Source organism: Lygodium microphyllum, chromosome 16 (assembly GCF_053477565.2).
Source record: "Lygodium microphyllum isolate KBCC chromosome 16, Lygodium_microphyllum_v1.1.10, whole genome shotgun sequence".
Taxonomy (NCBI): Eukaryota; Viridiplantae; Streptophyta; class Polypodiopsida; order Schizaeales; family Lygodiaceae; genus Lygodium; species Lygodium microphyllum.
The window spans coordinates 119,212,819-119,229,802 of NC_141150.1; the positions used below are offsets into that span (position 1 = coordinate 119,212,819).

The 16,984-nt window shown below is 39.1% G+C and overlaps 1 pseudogene; it reads left to right on the plus strand.

Annotated features, from left to right (window-relative positions):
• The first annotated feature begins 3,105 nt into the window (after positions 1-3,105).
• Positions 3,106-4,463, plus strand: LOC148023299 (accumulation of dyads protein 2 pseudogene; annotated as a pseudogene).
• Positions 4,464-16,984: the final 12,521 nt, after the last annotated feature.

Sequence of the window (16,984 nt, forward strand, 5' to 3'; positions counted from 1 at the left end):
AAATTGGAACCCTAAGTACCTACAAATCTGCCCTCTTTTAATCACCTTGCCTTCTCATCCAAGATTAGTAAGACCTTCCTCAAATATATTGACTAGAGAAGATTTACTTAAGTTGATGAAAAAGCCTACGACTTTTTCATATATCTTGAAGAGCTCCAAGGATTTATTGAGATTCTTGCAATTTTCTTTAACATCATCATTCCATCATCTACAAATCCTTCCCCCAACATTTGCTCGAAGGAATGCACAATGGTTTCCCAAGGCCTCTGGCAATGTCTGGTAATAAGTTTTATAAGTATGTTGGAAGATCTGCCATTTTGACCTAGACTGGGTAATCTTTGTGTAGCACATCTCTCCTTGACTCCATCAGTTACCAAGGCATAATATATACAAGGTTAGGGCCCTAGAAGTATATGCCATGAGATAGGACTTTTTTGTTGCTTCCTTGCAATCAAAGGACGACTTCAAAATTTATTACCTCCATAGTAAATGTGCTCTATTACCCCTCACCCACTAAGTATAGTGTTGAACCTTGATGTCATGTCCATGGCTTTTGGTGGTCTAATAGTAAAGCAAACCAATACAACAAATGAATTAAACCTAAGAACATTGTTATTGACATTTTTCACATCAAGCATAACTTTCTTTTTGATGGGCCACTTCCTCATTGTTTCAGCTAATATTTTAGCGAGACTACTTGTGGATTGATTGGTCTCAAGCTTCAGGCAAGTGTCGCTTTTAGATTCATGCAGCTCTACCTTTTGCTTAGCAATAGAATCCATTCCCTTCTATCTTGCATATCTTCTTTGTGCTCCTCCTCACTTGCTTCCTCTACATCATCCTCATTTCATTTGTGTGTTCTTGCCTTCTTTTCCTCCCTTGGGCTCAAATTGCTCTTGCTTTGCGCACTCTTGTCTTCTATAGCCACATCTCACGTTGCTCGACATGCAAGGTGGCCTCAACAAGATCCCATGGTGCAGTGTGCATGCAGGCTTACCCCTATGTGTATGTATGTAGGATTAATCCTCTTTAACTTGGAGTAACTAGCTTTTAATTCACCACTTATTTCCCTTGCGCTAGCACGACCCACCTTTGCGTGTTGGGAAGAAAGAAACATGAAATAACTGCAAGTTGCTTGGTTTTTTTGTACTTTAGAATGACCCTATGCTAAGAAATCTTATAGCAAAGTCATGCTACTAGTCTTATTAGGATAATGTGCTTAAAAATTGTGGCATGTGTTACGAGGATATCGCGATACACTAGTCAAAAGTTTGCGTAAGGTAATGAGGAGGAGGTTAGAAGAAAATTATATTGTGCATGATAAGAAAGAGGGGTGGAGTGGGGGGGGAGGGAACGACTCGTACAGGTCGAATCGATTTGCAAGTTGCGCGTGCCATGGGCCTCAAAGGGCACGCCACGTTGACTAGAGGTAGTTGGTGGCCAATGGGCGTGTCAGCGCGACCGTCGGGAATGCGAAAAACCTAACCTCTCCTTAGAAAATGAGACCGTCCCATCCAGCCTCACCTCACCTCGCCGAGCTTTTAAAAACAAGCTTTTACGAGCGTATCATCATCCCATCTGGCCTGCTTCGCCGAGTTTCAAAAGGCTGTTCGCCTCGATTACTCTCCTCCTCACGGGCTGCAAGGCTCAAGCGCCAGCTCCTTGGCAGATGCCCCAACCAACAAAGTCGTCTCCACACGCGTGCTCTCTCGCCTAGCTACTTGTCCACCTCTCACTTGCGCATGGCAGCTCTCTAGGTATTGCTAGGATGTGCACTCATGACAATCATGTGTGCCTCCTTCCAAAAGCAACAGCTCTTTCATCACACTTTCTCTGAGTCTTAGAGCCGAGTCACGCGCAAGTCCCTTGACTTGCACACGCCATTCAAGATGGATGAAGTGAATTGCTCTTGCACCAGTGAAGAAAGGCAATCTCATGTGAATAAGAGAGGAAATACAATGCCATGTCATCTAGTTGATCAAATATCATATCACATGCAATACACATAGGCAAGATAGAGCTTTGTGTTGATTTCCTTGTCATGCCATCAAGTTCTTTGACTAGTTCACATGCTATACACATAGGCAAGATAGAGCTTCATGTTGATTTCCTTGTCATGCCATCAAGTTCTTTAACTAGTTCACTTGGGCTAATGAAGTGATTCCAGCCCAAGGTAGTGCCATCTAAATGTGCCGACTAATACACTTTTCTTACCATTCCATTTGGAAATACGACAATAGAAGAATTACAGGGTGAGCTTATTGCTACTCTTAAGATTGCCACATAGAAACTATTCTGAGTGTCTACCTTACAGCACATGGGCTTCAACCATCATCAAGTTGTTTAGGTTATTTCTCAAGCAACTTGCTCTTGGTCCTTTTTAATGGGGATTGTGAACTCTTTCTCATGCAACTTGCTCTCCATCTCTTTTTCTTAAATAAGAAGTTTCATTTACACAATCAAGTTACTACCATTTGGCTTACATCTTTTTCAATGAAAGTATGCTCTTCACCCCTACTTGACTATAGATGTACCAGCTTTATTTTGAATTTGTAGTGTACAACCACTATTTGATATACAGATTCTTCTCAATGTAAACAAATTGTCTTTTCATCTCACAAGTCTATTTCCCTAGGGGCCTTTGAATGGCATTGTGTAGGGCTACAAGTAGTCATCAATGCTACATTACATTGTTTTGCAATAAGTTCAATATGGCCACAAAGAAGTTGTTTTTGTTTATGAATGTGAACACATATTAATCCAAAGAATATCCATATAGGCTTCAAGCATACAAATGCATGGAAGCACACTTTGTGCTTGTGCTCTATCAGACACAGAGTTGGAAGGCCCCATGTTTTAGGAATGAGGATGCTTGGGTGGTCCCATGCTTTAGGTTGCTTGAGTGCCAGAGCTTTAGGATTCTCCATCTATGCGGTGAAGGGTTACCTAGTGGTTTAGCCTCTCACTTTGTGCCTGTCTCTGTCTCTCTTTCTCTCTCAAAAAGTGTGCATATGTTACTATTGTATGTCTCCCCGGCCCAACAAAAAGCCCTACTATTCTAGTGTCACATATTAAATCAATAGTAGCTTAGGCTCTATGCATCCCACTTGTTGTTGGGTGCAGGGATGGAAGGCAATATATTAGATGATGGAAAGGCTCCTGGGAGCTCCTCTCCTGATTGGCCTTTCGAAGATCCTCTCTTTCCCGACCGCTCCTCTTCTGTTTGGCTTTGGCTGTAGGAAGATCCTCTCTCTCTCTCTCTCTCTCTCTCTCTCGTACACACCCCCGCACGCAGAAGAATGCCGATCTCCGCCAGGAGAGGATCCCGTCGGGGGCTGTCGAACCCGGCGCCGCTGGGCCTCTTCAGCTTCGCGCTAACCACATTCGTGCTGTCGTGCTACAACGCGGGGATATTCGGGGTAAGCGCGACGGACCCGATCAACGTGGCGGTGGGGGTGGCGGTCTTCTACGGCGGCACGGCGCAGGCCCTGGCGGGGATGTGGGAGTTCGTGTACGGAGACACCTTCGCGGCCACGGCCTTCACCTCCTACGGGGCCTTCTGGCTCTCCTACGGGGCCCTGCAGATCCCCTGGTACAACATCACCGCCGCCTATACGCAGACCCTCGGCCCCGACGCAGACCACGTCCTCTCCCGCGCCAAGGCCACCTACCTCCTCGGCTGGACCATCTTCACCTACATCATGATCGTCGCCAGCATCAGAACCTCCATCGCCCTCTGCTTCCTCTTCTGCCTCGTCGCCCTCACCCTCACCCTCCTCACCACCGCCGAGTTCGGCCACTTCACCGGCGTCCATCGCGCCGGCGGCTTCCTGGGCATCATCACCGCCATCGTCGCCTGGTACAACGCCCTCTCGGAGCTTCTCGACAGCCAGCACAAGCCTGTGCTGGCCTTGCCGCTCGGGAGAGTCGTCGAGGTGCCAGACGAATCGAACAGCAAGGATCGTTCTAGTGCACGATCGGCGTTGTAACGCCTCCAAAATGTTTATTGACCATGAACCTTCATTCCCTTCTTCGAGCTGCAGTGAGCTTCCAATCCTTCCTATTAAGATTACCTTCTAACTTCTTGCCAAGGAGTAAGAAGGGTTTTCTTTGGTCCACCAACCATCCTACACTCACACTCATCCTAATATGGTGTTGCAAAAAACCCTGCAACCTTATGTTCTCATCTCATTTTCCCATACCTTAAAAATATGCCACTTAGCTAGCCTGTGGTCTTTAGGTAGGTAGCAGTCTCTAAACCCCCCTCTCCCATTCAAAGACAACAATAATTCCTCAAATAGTCACCTAGCTACCATGATTACATAGGGTGACTTATCTTTGAAAATTTGGCCCTACCCTTTGTATTCTTTTGAATCAACCCTTTGCATCCACTACATTATAGTGTCACAAAACATGCCTTTGAATCCACTTTTCACATTGAATAAGATTATCTTCTTTGCCTCCTCAAATTCTTCCTCAAGGGTTCACTAGAAATATGAATATGCAAGTATACCATGCAAGCTTAAATGGAAGGGTTTGTTAGTTCATTAATATAGGAAAACTGACATTAATATATTTTTGAAAAGGTTATCTTATATCAAATTGGAAAGAAAAGCAAGAAATCTAAAAAAGTGGTTTTATAAATCACCACTTTCAACACACGTTCTACTATGCCAAGTCAAGATCTATATGCATAGGGAGTAACACAGAGGTTATGTGTTAGTGAGGAGTCACCCATACGGTCTTGTGGTCTAGGATCAATTTTTGAGTTTTGATGAGCATCTGATCGAATTTATAGTCTAGAATTATGATTACAAGCACTTGGATATTAGCAAATCCTCTTCTTGTATTCCCTCCCAATGGTCATTCGGGAGTTTGAGATTTGAAAGCCAAAAGTTCATAAGAGCTACCCATGGTTGATTAGAAGTCAACCTTTTAAGAATGTTTAAAGCTAATATCATTGCTTTGTCATGCAATTTCACAATTCCTAGGTTGCCATTTTTCTTGGTAGTAAGGATGAGGTCCTAATAAATAAAGTGGTGTTTTTATTCACCAAAGTGCCACAAGCTCCCTATCAATACTTTTCTAGACTTTGTTGAGATGTTTTGTTGAATTTATCAAGTATCCCTCTTTGAACCTTAGAGGGGGTGCTTAGGTAGTCAACCAAAACTCCTGCTTCCACATGTATCTAGACCCCCTTTCGAGAATGGCAGACAGAGCTAACAGAGGAGTTTTGGTTCTAATTCATCATAAGTGAAAGCTTAGAAGGTCACCCTAACATCAATCGAATGCCCTTTGCAACCAATTAAATAATGAGAGTCGCTAACACTATACTTGATTCATACAGAGTGGCACATGCCTCCATGGCCTCAAGGACCAGTACTCTACCACACTGTTCTCTTAACATGATGTTAGCTCAAGTTCTATCCTCTTACGTAAATAGTCACAATTGTACAACTCTAACCCTAATAATAATGTAGAAAGTAACTCAACTAATTGGGTCCACCCATCCATAGGATGGGGCCATCAGAACCTCCATCCACATGTCCTTTCATCCACTCACATGGAAATATTGAGATATCTAAACAACTATGCTCCTATACTATTTTGACAGATACAAATAGCTTCATTAATTAATCCATTGCATAGACCTTGCTACACGATTCCTTTGAGCATGTCATATCAACCAGTCAATGCTCAAAATTGTCAGTGAGAGAACTGCTGAGAGGTGAAAGAAAGAAGAGTAGAGGAGAGAGAAATACTAGAAAATTTGGAGAAAGAAGAGAGAGAAGCTATAGAAGTTGCGAACAAGAAGGTGAGGTAAGAGATAGTAAATGTATTAATGTTCAAAAGATGTAAAATTTTACATGTCTCGCCCCTTTTATACCTATGTCAATGTGACAATTTATTATTAATAATTCCAAACTAAACATATCTTCTTCCCAACTTCTTACAATCCATCCTATCCCAAAGGTTTTTTCCCACAAAAATAAACTTACAAGAGTTAAAAAGGAAGGATGAAATGGAGTACTACTCTATTTTTAACTATATAAGTATGGAAATGAATGGAAGATTAAAGATATATGGACTAAAATGAAGACATGAAGGTAAGCCTTAGTTGTATACATGATCTTGATATCTTCAAAAGAGTTTGAAGCCTTTAAGTCTTCAAGAAATAGACTCAAAATTAAGAGGACAGCTTGCTGTTAAAAAAAAAACCATACTGAATAAAATCTGCCATAACTTCAGGTAAAAGTATCCAAATGAAGTGTGTCACATGTCAAAACGTAGCTTTTGAAGAGTACTTTGACCCTATGTAGGTGACACATTTTTGAAAAATTTTGACAAAATAAAAACTATTCTAAAACAGACTACTGTCAAGATCTTATTTGCACTAGAACTAGCTCCACTGTAATTATACTTCAGCATACCAATGTATCTCGTAGATAAGAAAACTCATCTAATATAGATTCGAGCTTTCAAAAAGCTTCTTCGAATAGTAAACCTCTTCATCTAATCAAATATTCAATGATAGAACAAGACGGAAACTTCTTCTCATACTGACCTATGATAGCCTTAGGGATGTACTGAATAAGACCTTCTTCATCTATAGGTGGGAGCTCATCAATTGTATCCACAGGACCACCATAGAAAGGATCGAACTGACTAATATGAAATATATTATGAATCTTAGTGGAAGAGGGTAGTTCCAATCTATATGCCAAGTCTCTAATGCGCTTGAGGATCTTGTAGGGTCCATAAAACCTATGAGCAAGTTTGTTATTGGATCCATCCTTCTACGTAGAGTAATAAGACTTGGATACTTCAACAAAACTAATTCTCCTTCTTGAAACTCTAAAGGTCGCCTCTTCTCATGTGCATACATCTTCATCTAATCTTGGGCCTTCCCAAGTTTCATCTTACATTGCTGAAGAAGGGTTTGCATTCTTTCCACCACTTCCCATGAGGATTGATTTTCTCATTGAAAATGATTATGGATAAGGGCACCTTAAAACCATACATAGCCTCAAAGGGTGAAATTTCATTGTAGGTAGACTCAGCCAAATGCAACCAAGAATCCCACACATGCTACACATCATGATAGAAATGTCGAAGGTAAGTCTCCAACCACTTATTTACCCTTTCTATCTGGCCATCAGTGTGTGGATAATAAGATGTAGAAGGAGTCAAATTAGTACCCGTGAAACTCAATACCACTTGCCAAAAGTTACTCACGAACTTTAAATCTCTATCATGTACAATCACCTCATGCGGTAATCCATGTAATCCAAAGATCTGCTCCATAAACTGATTAGCCACCTATAAAGTAGTGAACTGTGTCTTGGTAGGAATAAAATGGGTTGCCTTGGTGAGTCTATCCACCACCACATAGATACTATTTCATCCCCTTTTGGTAGTAGGTAAACGAGTAATGAAGTCCATAGTAATATGCATCTACTTGCCCTCGGCAATAGTTAGTAGCTGTGATAAACCACCTGACTTATGGGTGCTATTCTTATTCTGCTAACAAGACATACATTTCATTAAAAAATCCTTAACATCTTTTCGCAATTCTTTCCAATAAAATCTTTTGTTGATCTTATCATAGATTTTAAAAACTCCAAAATGTCCAGCTAAAGGCGAATAATGCAACTCCTCCATAATTTTTCGTGTAAAAAAAGAAGTAGAGGGAATGACAATCTTGCCATTTAACCATATTAGGCCATTTTTAAGCTGATAATGAAAGTTTTTCTCTATGAGACCTTATTGTAATTTCTAAAAAACATGACCGAGCTCATTATCTAGAAAATAGGCTTTCTAGAATTCTTCAATCGAGTCACTATGTATCTCAGTCATAGTTGAAACTTTATATGCCCACATGTGGAAAAGAGAATAAGCTACTACATTGTCTTTGCCCCTTGTATGAGTGATGTTAAAATCATGATTTTGTAGAGTAGCTACCCATCTACACTACTTAGGAGTGAGATTAAACTGAGTGAGGAAGTACTTTAGGACCCTGTGTGATCACTTTGAACTCTAAACTGGCTACCATATAAATAATGGTGCCACTTCTTTATCGCATGTATGCTCCTATAATAAAACAGTCCCTATGCCATGGCCATTGCTATCACACTGTATGGTAAACTCTTTCAAAAAATTTAGGCATACTAAAATAGGAGCAGGAGTAAGGAGTTCCTTTAACTAGTTAAAGCTACTATCTGTAAGTACATCCCAAAAGAAAGCTTCATTATTCAATCTATTAGTCAAAGGAGCTGCAATAGCTACATAATGCTTAATGAATCAATGAGATAAAATGATGATAGACCAAGAAACCCTCTAAGTGAAGTAGTGGTAGTAGGTGTTGGCTAATCTTTAACATAATGCACCTTCTTAGGGTCAGCATGTATCTCTTTTTCACTAACAATATTGCCCAAGTACTCCACCTTAGTCTACATAAAAGAGCACTTATTCTCCTTAGCAAAGAGTCTGTGATGCCTTAGTATATCAAAAACCTTTCTCATATGTGATAAATGGTTATCGAGCGTCTCGCTATAAATCAATATGTCATCAAAGAAGACTAGGACAAACTTGAAAAGGAAAGGCTGCAAAATCTTGTTTATCAGACTCTGGAAGATAGTTGGACATTAGTAAGCCTAAATGGCATCACTAGAAAATGGTAGAGCCTCCATGATAGTCCTAAAGGCAGTCTTAATTGCATCACCCTCTTGCATACAGATCTGATGATACCTAGACCTCAAATCAATCTTGGTAAAAAATCTATCCCCCTTGAGTTCATCAAGCAAATACTCAACTCTAGGTATTAGATACATGTTCTTCACTGTGATCTTGTTTAGATCCTTGCAGTCAATACATATCTTGAATGATCCATCTTTCTTCTTCACTAACAAGACTGGAGATGTGTAAAGTGAAGAACTAGGTTCAATGAAACCCATCTCTAGAAGCTTTTTGATTTTCTTGGCTACTTCTTCATGCTCACACTTAGTAATCTATAGGGTGGCTTATTGATTGGCTTTGAGTTTGGCTCCAAATCTATAGGGTGATCTACTACTCTCTTAGGAGGTAATGAAGTAGATGCTTCAAACAAATCCTTGTACTCCTCAAGAAGAGCTTTCAAAGCTAGATGATCTATTGAATTTTTGGATTGATCTTCAACCTCTTTATTCAGGTGCAAGACAAAAATATGTGAGTGCCTCTTGTACTCCTTGAGTTGTTGAATGGTGATAAGTTGAAAATTAGATTTACTAGAGATTCCCTGTAAATGGATAGGATATCCATCAAAGATAAATTCCATATAACAACTGTGAGAAATCCATAATAATCTTTCCTAAGGTCATCAGCCAATCACATCCGAGTACATCTATGGGCTCCATTTTCAAAGTAATTAGGTTTACTTTTGCTTTATAATTTTCAGCCAGCTGTAAAGAAACCTGTGGGCATATTTGAGTGGTGATTTCTTCTTTACCATTTGCTATTTTAACTCTTATGGGCTATTATAAATTAGTGGGAAGACAATTCAAATTGTCTACAATTGACTTATTCACAAAAGTATGTATAGTACCACTGTCTATCGAGATAAACACATCCTTTCCATGAATATTACCCTTTATATGAAATGTATTAGGGCTCTTAGAACTTGTCCAAGCATCCATAGAAATGAAATAATTAATGGTAGCATGTGGCTCATTATGAATTCCTGCTGGATCAAAAGGAACACTACCACCTAAATCAAAAGGAAATGTGTTGGTATGATCATAAAAGTATTCTTATCCAACTTCCTCCTCAACATCCTCATTTTGAATGGTAGTCATGAATGCATTGGCTTCATCATCCTCTGAGTCTTCAAAGACTAACATACTATGGACCTTCTTTTGCATTCTTATATACACACTTTGTTGCATGATCAGCTGTATACTTTTCCCCACATTTAAAACATAAGCCTTTTTTTTTCCCTTTAGACTTTGGATTAACATTGGTTGAAGTAGATCTAAACTTGTTGTCCCCTTGTTTAAATCCACTCTTGGATTGTTTACTGTCCTAAAATTGCCTTGAGGTCTTAAAGCATTGAACGATGAATAAGTTGGCACTCTTAGGCTCCCAGTTGGTGCATGATTATTGCCATAAACACCACCAACCTGTCCCTATTTTAAAACAATCCTTGGTTGTCCATAACTAGGCTAAAATGAGGACTCTCTTCTATACTTCCTTCTATAACATTCCGCAAGCTCAATAGCCTTGAAAATATTGGTGGGGTTTTGCGCCATAATATTAGTTGATAAAGAAGGTTCCAAACTATACATATACTTGTGGAATTTAGCTTCATCACTTATACTATTTACATACATGGTGAGGTTGAGGAATTGGTTTATATAATCTCATACACTTAGGCCTCTTTGCTCTAATCCATACCATTTTCGTGCCAATTTCTTTTTTTCAAGAGGGGAGACAAAGACTTTAGCCATAAGTGTCTTGAATGCATCCCAACTCTCTACTAGTATATTCTCTTTCTTAATATATCTCCATCAAGTATGCACAAACCCCTCCAAATGTAATGAAGCAAAATGAATCTTTATATCATCAGTTCTAAGAAATATATCAAAATAGGATTTAAATTTTGAAATCCATTTCTCTAGATCAGATAGTGAAGATGATTGTCCATTGTACTTTGCCAAAATGATTTTTCTTTCAACTCCCTTTCATAAAAAGATTGTTGTCCCAAAATAGTCTGCTCATGATTAGTAGGCATTGAGCCTCCAAAATGAGATGGTACTCTTCCAAAAGGTGGCTGAGAATTAGTGTGGAATCTTCTCGATGGTAGAGGACCTTTAGAGAGTTGAGGATTCAACCCATAATCTTAGGGTTTAGCACCAATCATATTGCCTAAACAGTCATCCTGCCTTTATGAAGTCTCTCCTACTTCATATCGACTACTGGGAATTCCCCTTTGTCCAATGATTCCTTGACTTTAACCATTTTGATTAGGTGGCTGAAGTAGGGCTAACGGATCAATGTTTGATTGTGCTTCCTTCCTAGGATCCTTGGTTTCCATTTGCATTTGCCTCCATTGGAAAAATTGAGCCATTATTTGGGCATTGGATTCTACTAATTTGTCAATCAAAGCCTTTGTTTGGGTAGTGGAATCCATCAACTTCTTAATAGAAGACTTCATTTGATTACTAGACAATACCATCTGTTCAACTCTGGATAGTAGCTCCATATGCCTTTGAGTATGCCTATTCTCATGTTTACAAATTGTATTATTAAGGGCACTAATATATCCTTGCATTTGAGGCTCTTCAAGGCTCTCTTTAGGTGTATTTTATAACATGGTATCTCTAATTTGCTGAGCATATTCATCCTAGGCCTTACTATTTCCCTTGTGACTTGTCATAGTAGTGTAGTAATGCAGTATCACCTATTAAAAAACAGGCTATAATTTGATTTAGAAAACTTTGATTACCAAATTTTTTAATTCAAAACAAAGCCAAAAATTCCCTCTTCAAGATGAGCTATAGCATGTCATAACAAGTTTAGGATAGAAAATTCTACAACTCAATCTCTAAGGTTGAACTGTCTAGGCTACACCATTTTAACCTGTAAGTACCTCGTTTCCACCCATGAGAGAAAAATGGTAGTACCTAAGGGCTTCCAAACCCTACAGGAAGTTGGATAGGACCTATAGGCAACTTGTAGTATCTGCACATATACTCCAATGATAAAAATGGTAGTTGTAGTGACATGTATATAACCTGTGGTGTCTTGTAAAAACCCTATTTTATCGTGTTTTGATCTTCAAAGTACTTGAGTCTTTGAGAGTGCTTCAATAGAAAAATGGTAGTACCTAAGGGCTTCCAAACCCTACAGGAAGTTGGATAGGACCTATAGGCAGCTTGTAGTATCTGCACATATACTCCAATGATAAAAATGGTAGTTGTAGTGACATGTATATAACCTGTGGTGTCTTGTAAAAACCCTATTTTATCGTGTTTTGATCTTCAAAGTACTTGAGTCTTTGAGAGTGCTTCAATCTTCAATTCTCCACTCACGGTACCCGTGTGAGGGATAAAACAACAAGACATGCTCCCTACACAAGCTCTAAATCATAGGGAGGTAGGCAAAGTTCCCTTTGGGTCGGTTGGTTGTACCCCTCTTTGGGATATTTAATAGTGGGGGAGGGTCACCTCTCTATTGTCTCACTATCTCCCCCGGCATCCATCTTTTTTCTTGGTGGGAATATCACTATGGCACTAATATGCTACTCTAATCAATCAGCATGAAATGTATTACTGAAATTTCCATTGAGTTCATTCCATGAAATGCAATAAGATTGAAATTGGAAAAATGAATAGGGAGGGGGTCTTATTACACAATGACTCACTTGACTTGCCCTTTACAATGGATTATGATATATTTTGTCATGAATCAAACAATCATCGACAAATCAATGGATTAGAGTAAGCAATCTAATCAATCAGTTGGGTTTTAACCAATGGGATTGAATGTAATGCTGAAAACTCAAGCAAGAGCTTCAAATTCACTATTTGAATCAAGTAAGCAATGCACTCCATGAATGGGTTGATTCAACGAATGATGGGCTAAAATTTGATGGAAATTTTCAAATATTTAATCTCTCAATCAAATGGATGAAGCTCAGCAACTGGATGAATGAAAGAGATTAAGAATTAAAGAAAAATACCTCTTATTAGCTTGATGAAGGCTTGAATGATCCCCAAGTGTTGATGAAGCCTCTGGTTGCTCAATGTTGTTGAAATAACCTTCAATCCTTGTCCATTTAATGTGTAGAAGCAATCTTGGAACTTCAGAATCTTAAGATTGAAGCATTGAACCCACTTCCACCAAATTTTGACTCCATAGAAGCTCTTGAGGTTGGATATTTGGCCAATCTTGCTTAATCCTTACAATTTCTTCAAGAATCTTTACTAAAATGAATTCCCAAGGCTGAAATGATGAAGAGTCTTCAAGAAATCAAAGAGAAATTGAAGCTTTCATAGATACCCATGGATTGCAGTGTTAAGGTTTCAAGAGAGCAAAAGGATGAGAAATAGAGCTTCGTTTGGGAGTCTAGACATTCAAGACTTGAAGTATACTGTGTCAATGACGATTTAGAAGCATCAATGCTATCCAAGAGCTAAAGAAATGATGAAGAATAAGGCTATAAAATCGGTGCAATTTTTGGATTGCCTTCTTGCACATGTGGCTGTCCACACAGTCAGCAAAATGGTATGGTGCCTATAGGGTTTGAAGTCTGGAAGGCCATTATGCATGTCATTATTGAGGGGAAGCAAAGATCAGTGAAGGAGAAGAAGATCTCTCTTGAAAAATCCATGCAAGCTTGAGAATAGCTCGAAGAAATAGAAGCCTCTCTTTGAAAAGTAACCACTATTTGTTCCTCTCTTAAGTTTGGTTAGCCCTTGTTTTAGTAAATTACCTTCAAAAGAACCTGTAATGAATACAAGACCTGCCATTTTAGCCACGATTTGGTCAAATATCTCCAAGATCTTTGTCAGAGCCCCAAGTTTAGTCTCTGCTTCAAGTAGAACTTTTAGAAGTACCTACCATGTGGCTCCTGTACATGCTGTCCAAGATTTAATGGTGGAAAATTGGAGAAAATATGTTTGAAATGAGAAAATCAAATGGATCAAAAGCCTATGCTCTGATACCACTTGTCAAGGAGAGAAGTGAGAGGCGAGAGAAAGAAGAGCACATGAGAGAGAAATGAGTGACGAGGAGAGAGAAAGACTAGAAAGTTAAGAACAAAGAGAGAGAAGCCATAGAAGTTGTGAACAAGAAGGTGAGGTAAGGGACAATAAATGTATTGAGAGATGGATTTTGGATCCCGAAAAGATACAATAATGTGCCAAAATATATTATTCCAAGGTGGGAATTGAACCTCATTGGAAGCAACAAAGACGGATTTGCCAATTTTTACAAGCCATGGAAGATGGGATTTAAAAGTGGTTTTGAAGAGCAGTTGTGGATTTTTCATACTTTTTCCAAGCGCCTAGTCAGACTAGTGCAAGTGGCCAGTAGTGCAGGACCCCGAGTTGGGCAGGTAGATATTTTCGGAATGTGAAACGGTGGTCGATGGATGATCGAAATGTGAGAGGTCGAACATGACAAAGGCAAAAGGGCCAAGAATTAAAAATTTTGGGCATGGCCCTTTGGGGCGGCCTTGGGCCCCCTTTAAAAAAATTAGATTTGTGGGGGGGAGGGGGTGTTTTGAAACAGCGTGGTGCTTCAGTCACCGCCCCCTCCTTCACGTGTTGATTTCTTAGAGATGGTCATAGTTGGCCTGAGAAGAACCCCCCCAATAGCAATTGGCAATGAACTTTTGTTTTTTTTTTGCTCTCCAATGCCCATCTCAATTCGCACAATGGCTGCCCAGATGCAAAGATCAGAAATCATTCTTTCTCTCTCCTCCTCCTCTCTCCTCTAAGAGGCTGATCACACGCAGAGAATCAAGAAGAAAGGGGGTTGAAGGATGCTTGTTCGGCATGGACTAGATTGCTACAAGATCAAAAGGACATTGAGAGGTGATGTCCAGCATTGTTGGGAAATATATGATGGGTCAGTTGGTCCAAAAACCATTTCTAATAACACGCAACACACAAATAAGTAGTATGCTCATTTTTTACAAAGAAAGTTTCATTGTTTTGATGTTTGATGGCTTAAATGATGTGTGCATGGAAAGAAAATTTGTATGAATCATGTTTAAAGTATGTTTGAGGGTTGCACATGATAAAATGCAAAACCGGTATTCATGTATAGTCGTAATAAATAATTTAAAATTAGAAATGCGTCTTTTAAGAGGAAAAATGAGGGTTTCTTTCGTGTTTCGAGTTGGGAAATGAAGTTCATGTGGGATAAAAACTGACAAAAACTATTTTTTAGTCAATATGATTAGTCAAGAAATATAAATAAGAAAATATCACATTTTTATGAACAAATAAATGAGAGAAAATAGGAAAAATAGGAAAAAAAATAAGTTTTTACGTCTAAAAAAGTAGAAAAAAATATATTTTATATTCTTAAATATATAACAATACTAGAGCATGAGGGACAAGCCTCAATCAAGCCTTGTTTCTATGTTAAAGTATGGTTTTTATCAAATTTTACATGAGAAATTACACAAAAATGAACGTTACACCTATCCAACGGATGCAAAATCTAAACAGTTGGAGGGAAGAGGGGTTGTAAAAGTGAGTGGCCTTGCTGAAAATGTTTTAAATTTTGATTTCTTTGATTATGCATAGTATACAAGCCGATCACCATTTAAATTTAAGAGAGACTGGTAGCACAAGGAAACTTGGTGCTAGTCTGTAGCAACGTTGCAATTACGAGTAGCTTGGAAATCATTAAAGGATTGTTTTTGCACCTCACATTGCTAGATTTTTATCATAAAATGTTTGAGCAGGAGGTGTGTCATCCACAATTGCATTATGCATATCACATGATGGTAACTCCTAGATGCATAGCAATTGCTTGTGAAACACGTGATCTACGTTGAGTTGTGAGGAAACCCAAGCTGTAGGCTAGATTGAATCTTTGGGGAATTGTCAAGTGAGGAAATTTTACATCTTGCAACGTTTGAAATATATAGGAGCGGAGTGTGTTTGTATGTGCTTTATGTTAGAGCAACACATCTTGGGGCCAATCCCTGAGGTGTAGAAGAGCTGCAGTGGGGCCGTGGCGTTCAGTTGGAGGGGTGTTTCCTTTATGTTTGTATCACGTTGGTGTACTACACCAAGATGTTTGGGATCTCCCTCTGGGGAGTAGGGAAGGGCAATTGTTGAACTACGTTCCACTGCAAATGCAATATATACATTAGCAATTAGAGCAGTGTGGCCCTTGGATGCTCTTGGCCGTGAGGCCATGTGGGGTTGTCTTATGAGTGTTAGAGAGGCCTGGATAGTGCTTATAGCTAGTGTCAGGCCCGTTTTAGGTCCCAACATGTATTAACGTTCACAAGATGTGAAAATTTACATGTCTCACCCCTTTTATACTTGTGTTAGTGTGACAAGGTATTATTAATTATTCCAAACTAAAAATATTTTCTTCCCAGCTTCTTACAAAAACATTATTTTTCTAGGAATAAATAATTTTTCATAAACATAAAAATTGCAATTTCATAATTTGGCCAACACAAAAGTGATGGTAACCTAGGATGTGGCCTTTTAGTCCATCAATTGGGTATGCCCTACGAGATTGCACACCTTGTGTTAGGTAGCTGTCAAAGTGACAAGCTAGCCCATAATCCCCTTAGACCCAACACTTCACCTTTTCACTTCCTTGAGGGACATTATACTAGAATTGGGATCTATTCACCACTTGTATCATGCCCATGATGTTAGATAGTTTGTACTCAACACACCTCACTCACTAGTGAATGCATGGTCCACCCTTGGTACCCATCCTACTCCAAGGCCAAAGGGATGTCTCAAGTATATCAAAGATATCCCAAAAAATGAGCAAGGTGGAATGAACAAGTAAAAGAATGAGTAATATCAATTGTTTTTCGGGGATAATTCAACACACATGCTTTTTAAAAAAACTTGTTAAAAGTGATGAGACACTCTCTACATGTTCTCTTTCACCTTATGCATATGTAATGAGGAAGGAAAGGTTGGCATATACAAAATGCACATACATTTCAATGAAGGGTCAATATAACACACATCGTTAAAATGGAGCAAAAGTTGAAGAAGTTGACTTTAGCACAATATATCCAAAGTTTTTTCTTTCCTACTCAATTTCCAATTGCATCCATGACACCTAAATATTAACATTGTGTCCTATGCCATCATCAACCAAAAAAATGCATATTCTATTACATAGATGCTTCTTTGTTCTCTTCTTATGATGAGGATCTTGTCCCATATTCCTTACTATAGTCTCCATGTACTTTGATAACACGCTTGAGATAGAATCAACAAGAGTATTCAAA